At 39.8% G+C, this 6,000-nt stretch overlaps 1 protein-coding gene across 6 annotated transcripts in view; it reads right to left on the reverse strand.

Annotated features, from left to right (window-relative positions):
* The window catches only part of mef2cb (myocyte enhancer factor 2cb), a 64,064-nt gene extending 60,482 nt beyond the window's left edge, over nt 1-3,582 (reverse strand). For 5 of the 6 annotated variants that reach the window (XM_047818324.1, XM_047818327.1, XM_047818325.1 and 2 more), the window contains exon 1: nt 3,378-3,581. The gene's annotated coding sequence lies outside the window, so the exon portion shown is untranslated. Of the gene's footprint in view, nt 1-3,377 lie in introns of all 6 variants that reach the window. The other variant, XM_047818328.1, reaches the window with a different exon arrangement.
* Nucleotides 3,583-6,000: the final 2,418 nt, after the last annotated feature.

Consider the following 6,000-nt stretch of genomic DNA (forward strand, 5'->3'; position numbering starts at 1 on the left):
TCTGCACAATTGTTATATTGTTTCAGTAGTAGTTTTCATAATGGTGCCACTAAAAATGATGCCAACATGCCACATTTTTCTGTCTCTAGACTCCTGGTGCCAACCGGTGTTTCCTGAGCCTGTGAAGCGGCCTGACAGATGTTGTGTATTATGGACATGCAGTGGAAAAACCTACATGTCCTGGCAAATAGACTAAACTGGCCATACATTACTTACTGGAGCAGACAGTATATATATGGTATGCGTGCTATAAAATTAAACCGCAGTAAGGCAAATGGACTGTTTCGAATAAATCATGCAAGCTGCTTTGAGGATTTTAATCATTTGCCATTTATTGTTGTCTGACATTTGAATGATAGCTATAATACATTTAAACATGTGTAACACCCTCTTTCTATTTGCTTTTGCTTCTATTTTACTTTTTCATATTTGAGCCTTCCCCCTCCCTTCAGGTCTTTTCACTCTCTCTGCCTCTTATTCTGCTTTTTCTATGTTTCTTTTTCTCCCTTTCTTTGGCTGGCCACAGAAGCACAGCAGTGAAATACAGTATATAAGGAGCTATTGTGCTGCTTTAACCCAGCTGCTCCCAACACCCTTCAGGTGGTAAAGAAAACTCTCCCCCTCTGCTGAATAATTCAGACTACAGTCAAGAATCAGTCTCATGTAGCTCCCCTCACCTTGAGCCCTATGTCCTGCTTGACCATGGTACTGTGGACTTATTGCTTTATGATCCCTGAGACTAGAACATATGCACTACAGGCAGTCTCATGGCACTGTATATTCTAACCTAAACCCATAAAGTATGTATGACACTTTTAACAGTGTTTGAACTATCCTTTAATAGGCTTACTCACAATGAGCATGGCAGCTAACAGACTCTTTACGATGACAGTTTGTGTATTTGTTCTAATGACTCAGGTACTTTTTAATTCAGTTGTAAAGATTTTCTTTGGATTTCCTTATTAAACCTTGCCAGGGCCAATAATATGCTGTTCAAATAAACTGGAGTTGTGTTTGCGGTGAGATCCACTCACCCTTGATTAACGATAAGAATCTAAAGCCATCTGGGACCATTTGCTGCTAGGAAAACTCAACTCTCCTCCCACACAGGCGATACAGAGGTTCTCCCATGGTGAACATAGATGGATTGGAACTCGGCGTGACACAGCAGTCAGACAAGCTCTCATGCAGGGCAGATTTACGAAACCAGGTGCCGTGTAAAGCACTTTGTGGCATCAGAATCACCCTAGGCTCATGCTTATTCAAACAGGATCAGACAATAGGCAGGCAAGAGAGATAAGACTGAGATCAAAAAGTGGAAATGTGCTAGGTTTTGTAACTGTATGGTGGGAAAGAAAGAAAGAAAGAAAGAAAGAAAGAAAGAAAGAAAGAAAGAAAGAAAGAAAGAAAGAAAGAAAGAAAGAAAGAAAGAAAGAAAGAAGATGGACTGGTGTCATATCCAGAATGTATTCCCACCTCTCCCCCCAGTGTTCTCGGGATAGCCTACAGATCCACCATGACCCACCATTAGTGATGAATGTAAGAATAAATGAACACACAGGGAGATAAAAGAATTACAATGGACTAAAGTGATTTCTTTTTCTTTCCAGTTCATCACCATGACTCTTTCCATGTGTTTTAATATGTCATAGTTAATTAGACATTTGTGTTAAATTTGAAATACTTACTTGACAGACTATAATATGGGCCGTGTAACTTAAGAAGATGGCATCTGGATCTGCAAAAGGCAACATGGTCACTACTGCAAAAGCCACATGCCGACTAGAATTAATATAAATAGACGTGGGGGTTCCTCTCTGTTTCAACAACAGGGTTTCGTGATTAATGGATGTATTTATTCAAACGTGACAGCTTTTATTTCAAAGTTTGAAATTGCTCCAGTGCTACTGTCTTGGTCACCTGCTTGTATAAAAAGCAGTTATATACTAGACCTACCATCATTCTAGAAAGAAACCAAGATCATTTTCAGTCGCTGAAAATTTTCATATAAGCCCAAAAGAGCTCTGAAAAAGGTAAGAACACACACAAACACAAACAGTATTTCTACACAGCTACCGCTGAGGCGTCAGATAGTGCCTCAAAGGGCCAAGAGAGGATCGACGGCAAAGAGTGCACCCTTTTCGCTGTAAGAAAACAACAGCGTTCTTCCCCAGCCGCCGTTCTGATCAAAGATTCGTGTGACGGAGAAGGGGGAGTTTTCAAATGAGAAGCAGGGGAGCTTTTGTAAACTGGGTCATAGTTGCCTTGCCTCAGTCTCCTAGGGGAAGCGACACGGCACTGCCTGAACACCCAGGAAGAGAGGGATTAGATGACAGGGATCTTGTCAGAGGCACTTCTTCCAAAAATGCTGCATCAGAAATATAATTCTGTGAATGTAAATAAATCTTGGGCATGTTCATCAGAGTGGAGTGTGGGTTGATATTAATGTTTGTTTTCAGTTGATTTATATCATAACTTATTGCTATCACATTTTTATTGAGTTTATTTACTGCCACTTCTTTTCTTCCTATTTTTTGGTATGAAGACTTGTTATTAATTTCACATGTTCACATGAAATGAAATTAGTTTGAATTGGCAGGAAAAAAACAGCTATAAATCTTGATTTGTTCAGACACTGTATATATTTTATGTGCATTTAATCCACACCTATAACGCTTCATACACGTTCACACTACCATATTAGGTCACTCTTTTAGCACCCCTAAACATTTATTGAAACAGCTTTCCTTGCAACACATAGTATTAGAGTACAGAATGTTCAATGCCATAAACAATATTGCACTTCAGATATGTGTACCTAACACAAACTTACTTTTAAATTGATATTTTTTATTTCCAAAATACATTCTGACTCAATCTGAAACCCTGACACTCAGTGTACTGTACAGTAATATATTTTTTGTGTGATAGTTTGTGCTTTGTATTACAGAACTTTCTCTAACATACGATATTACAAATTCTGCCCTACTCAGTAAGGCTGCTATCACACTAATAGTCTAAGGTTAAGTTTTTTTTTAAGGTTAAGTCACAGATTTTCACAGACTTTTTGATTTCACTTAGTTCGTCTCTCTTGTTTAGAAGATATTTTATGACTGTGGTATGACATTTCACTTCAGAATATGTCCAATCCACACTAGATTAATATACTAAAAGTTGCCAATAAAATACCCCAAAACTTGATGACATAGCATCTCATTATTACTCTGAATAATATCATGTATAATTCAGCATTATTTAAATGACAAAATAGCAGTAATTGCATGCTCAACAATTTCCTCAAAGTTTCCATGGGCACAATTTCTTGCCTCGGCCGAAGTGGACGGAGGAAGGGGAAAGTGGGGGGGAGAAAAACTCACCCGTGTCGTTTTCGTGCGTTTCCAGGAAGTCACACCCTCCAGTTCCTGCTGTGGGCCAGGTTAATCAAACATTCACTAGACTACACAATATTTTACACCAAAAAAAATGTCCTGCATTAATTAAGCCAGACCAGCTGGCTTTGAATGGTAACCACCCGAATTGGGTTGTCTCCCCTGATTCTTTTTCGCCTCTGAACAGGGTGTCATACACACACTTTGACATGAAGACCAAGCCCCCACCCTCCAGCCCACAAAAAAAAAAAACCCTGTGCCAAAAAAAGCGACCTGTAAGATTTGGGGTATAGAGACACAAGCACTTGGCAATGCCCATTCTCCACCTGTTCATGCCACTCCAGGCCAGGGAGTATATTTAGTACTTTAAAGGTATCAGTATCACCCAGACCTTTGTCACTGGAGGAATTTGTGCCCAGGATTACTGTTCACCCCTACCCCATTTCAACTGAAAGCATGCCAGAAAGAAACAAATCCACATTCTGTGAAATCCACTAACTAGGTTATGTATCTGCTTCATCCTCAACATTCAATAACATTCATGATAGACCACATTATTCCAATTAAATTACAATATGTTACCGTACAGCTAGTTATTTTTGTACATTTAAGGTATGCCAACCCTCCAACCACAACTATCCAATGTCACATTGATCAGTTGTCATTTATTTACCCTTGAAAATGTATGCTTTAGCACTGTTTCCTATCACTGGTTCATGCACACTTTCCGAAGGATATATTCATTAAAGTCCAACTTTCCCCGAAATAGAAGAACCGCGCGGAATTCGCCTTTCCCGCATCAAACAAGAATTCCCAGTGGGTCCGGGAAATCCCATTCTCTTCGGACCCATCCTATTTGTATCGACCCTGTAATAGTATTTACAGTGTCCAAGGGATTTCAGCCCATTGGTGGTTTTGTTTTAGTATGACGGAATCATTGTTGTTATAGGTGGCTAATGTTACGTGAGTGTAATGGGGATGTAATTGCTGTGAAATGCAGGACAAAAAGCCATGAAAATGCACAGTTACTGTAATAACAGTGGCGACAGAGTGCAGCTCTGGGCAGTGACAGGGCCGTAGGTGGAATCTTTGAAGATAAGCAGGCAAGATTTCACTTATTTTAGTCTTGAATATTCTTTAATTTTTTTTTGTATGTGTAATAAAATTAGGGGAAATGTAGGCATCAACGGCAAAATGTCTCTATATCCTAAATGTTTTCCTTTAGTTTCTTTCTCTCTCAGATTGTTATGCTTTGTGAATAGCATGAAGTCTTGCCCTGTATGTTATTTTTAACCAATGCCAGTGAGAAATGGAGAAACATATAAAAAGAAGTAAAGATAGAACAACGTTCTGTAACCCCTGAACAATAAGCTCTCCTAGCTAAATCTTTGGGTCAGTTAAAACCCATCTACAGAACACTGTTTTCCTATTTAACAGGTTGTAACAGTGCAAAATAATGGTAGTATTCCCAATTAGACATTAGAAACATTAGCGTTCACACAACAAATCTAAAAAGCAGTATATAATACTAAAAAAAAAAAATATGGAAAGCATCAGAATAAAGGACTTCATAACTTCAACATTATGGTAACTAAATTGTTAGCGGAGACCTCTGCCTTTCTTTCTGTCTCTTTGTGCTGCTTGTTGGTCGGGGTTGTGGCCAGCGCAAGAGTCAAAAAGTTGTGAGTCCATTCTGTGTGTTCCACTCAGAGGGACAGCAACTGCAACAGCTCACAGGAGCCTGGCTGTCTGCACGGCTCTGGAGGAGCAAGAGCGACCGTGGCAACGCACAACAGGCCAAGACGCCCCAGCCATCGACCACAGGAGCCACCGCGGCTCCCCCAGCGGAGCACCCTGACTCGACCTGTGTGTGCTGGAGGGGAGAAGGAGCGCAAATGAGAGCAGGTTTTGTTTTGTGCGTGAGTGTAAGCGTGGGGGAGCATACATAATTTTTATATATGTGTTTGTGTACATATGTGTATGTGTGTACGTGAGTGCATGGTTATGTGTACAGACTCATATAGCCTAATTTATGACTGCGCCATGTTGACCACCTTCATGGAGGTGACACGAGAGCAACAGGAAGTCCAAAACGGCATGCCTCCAGAGAACGCCTCCTGTGCAATTAGAATTTTAGTTAAATCATCAACAGCAAATTAGGACTAATTATCTTGATGAAGCCACTGACAGATTCATGTGGACCCTTGCGTGATTTACAACTGTTTTTATAACAGCGCAGTTAGTGCCAAGTTAATGTGGTGTAACACAATATAACCTGGTGGCAACTTTTTCTACTGAAAATAATGTCTTTAAATCTGAGTCGGTATAGCTTACATTTATTAAAAATAGCAGCAAAATATTATATAATGCTCAATTGTTTGCATGAGATTTCAAAAGTAAAATGTGTTATTACTGACATATAATAATTACTGAACAATGGCTAATATGAACAATGATTCATTCCTGAAGATGACTAACAATTCTCTCTCTCTCTCTCTCTCTCTCTCTCTCTCTCTCTCTCTCTCTCTCTCTCTCTCTCTCTCTCTCTCTCTCACACTCACACACACACACACACACACACACACACACACACACACACACACACACACAC

This window comes from Tachysurus fulvidraco, chromosome 9 (assembly GCF_022655615.1).
Source record: "Tachysurus fulvidraco isolate hzauxx_2018 chromosome 9, HZAU_PFXX_2.0, whole genome shotgun sequence".
Classification (NCBI taxonomy): Eukaryota; Metazoa; Chordata; class Actinopteri; order Siluriformes; family Bagridae; genus Tachysurus; species Tachysurus fulvidraco.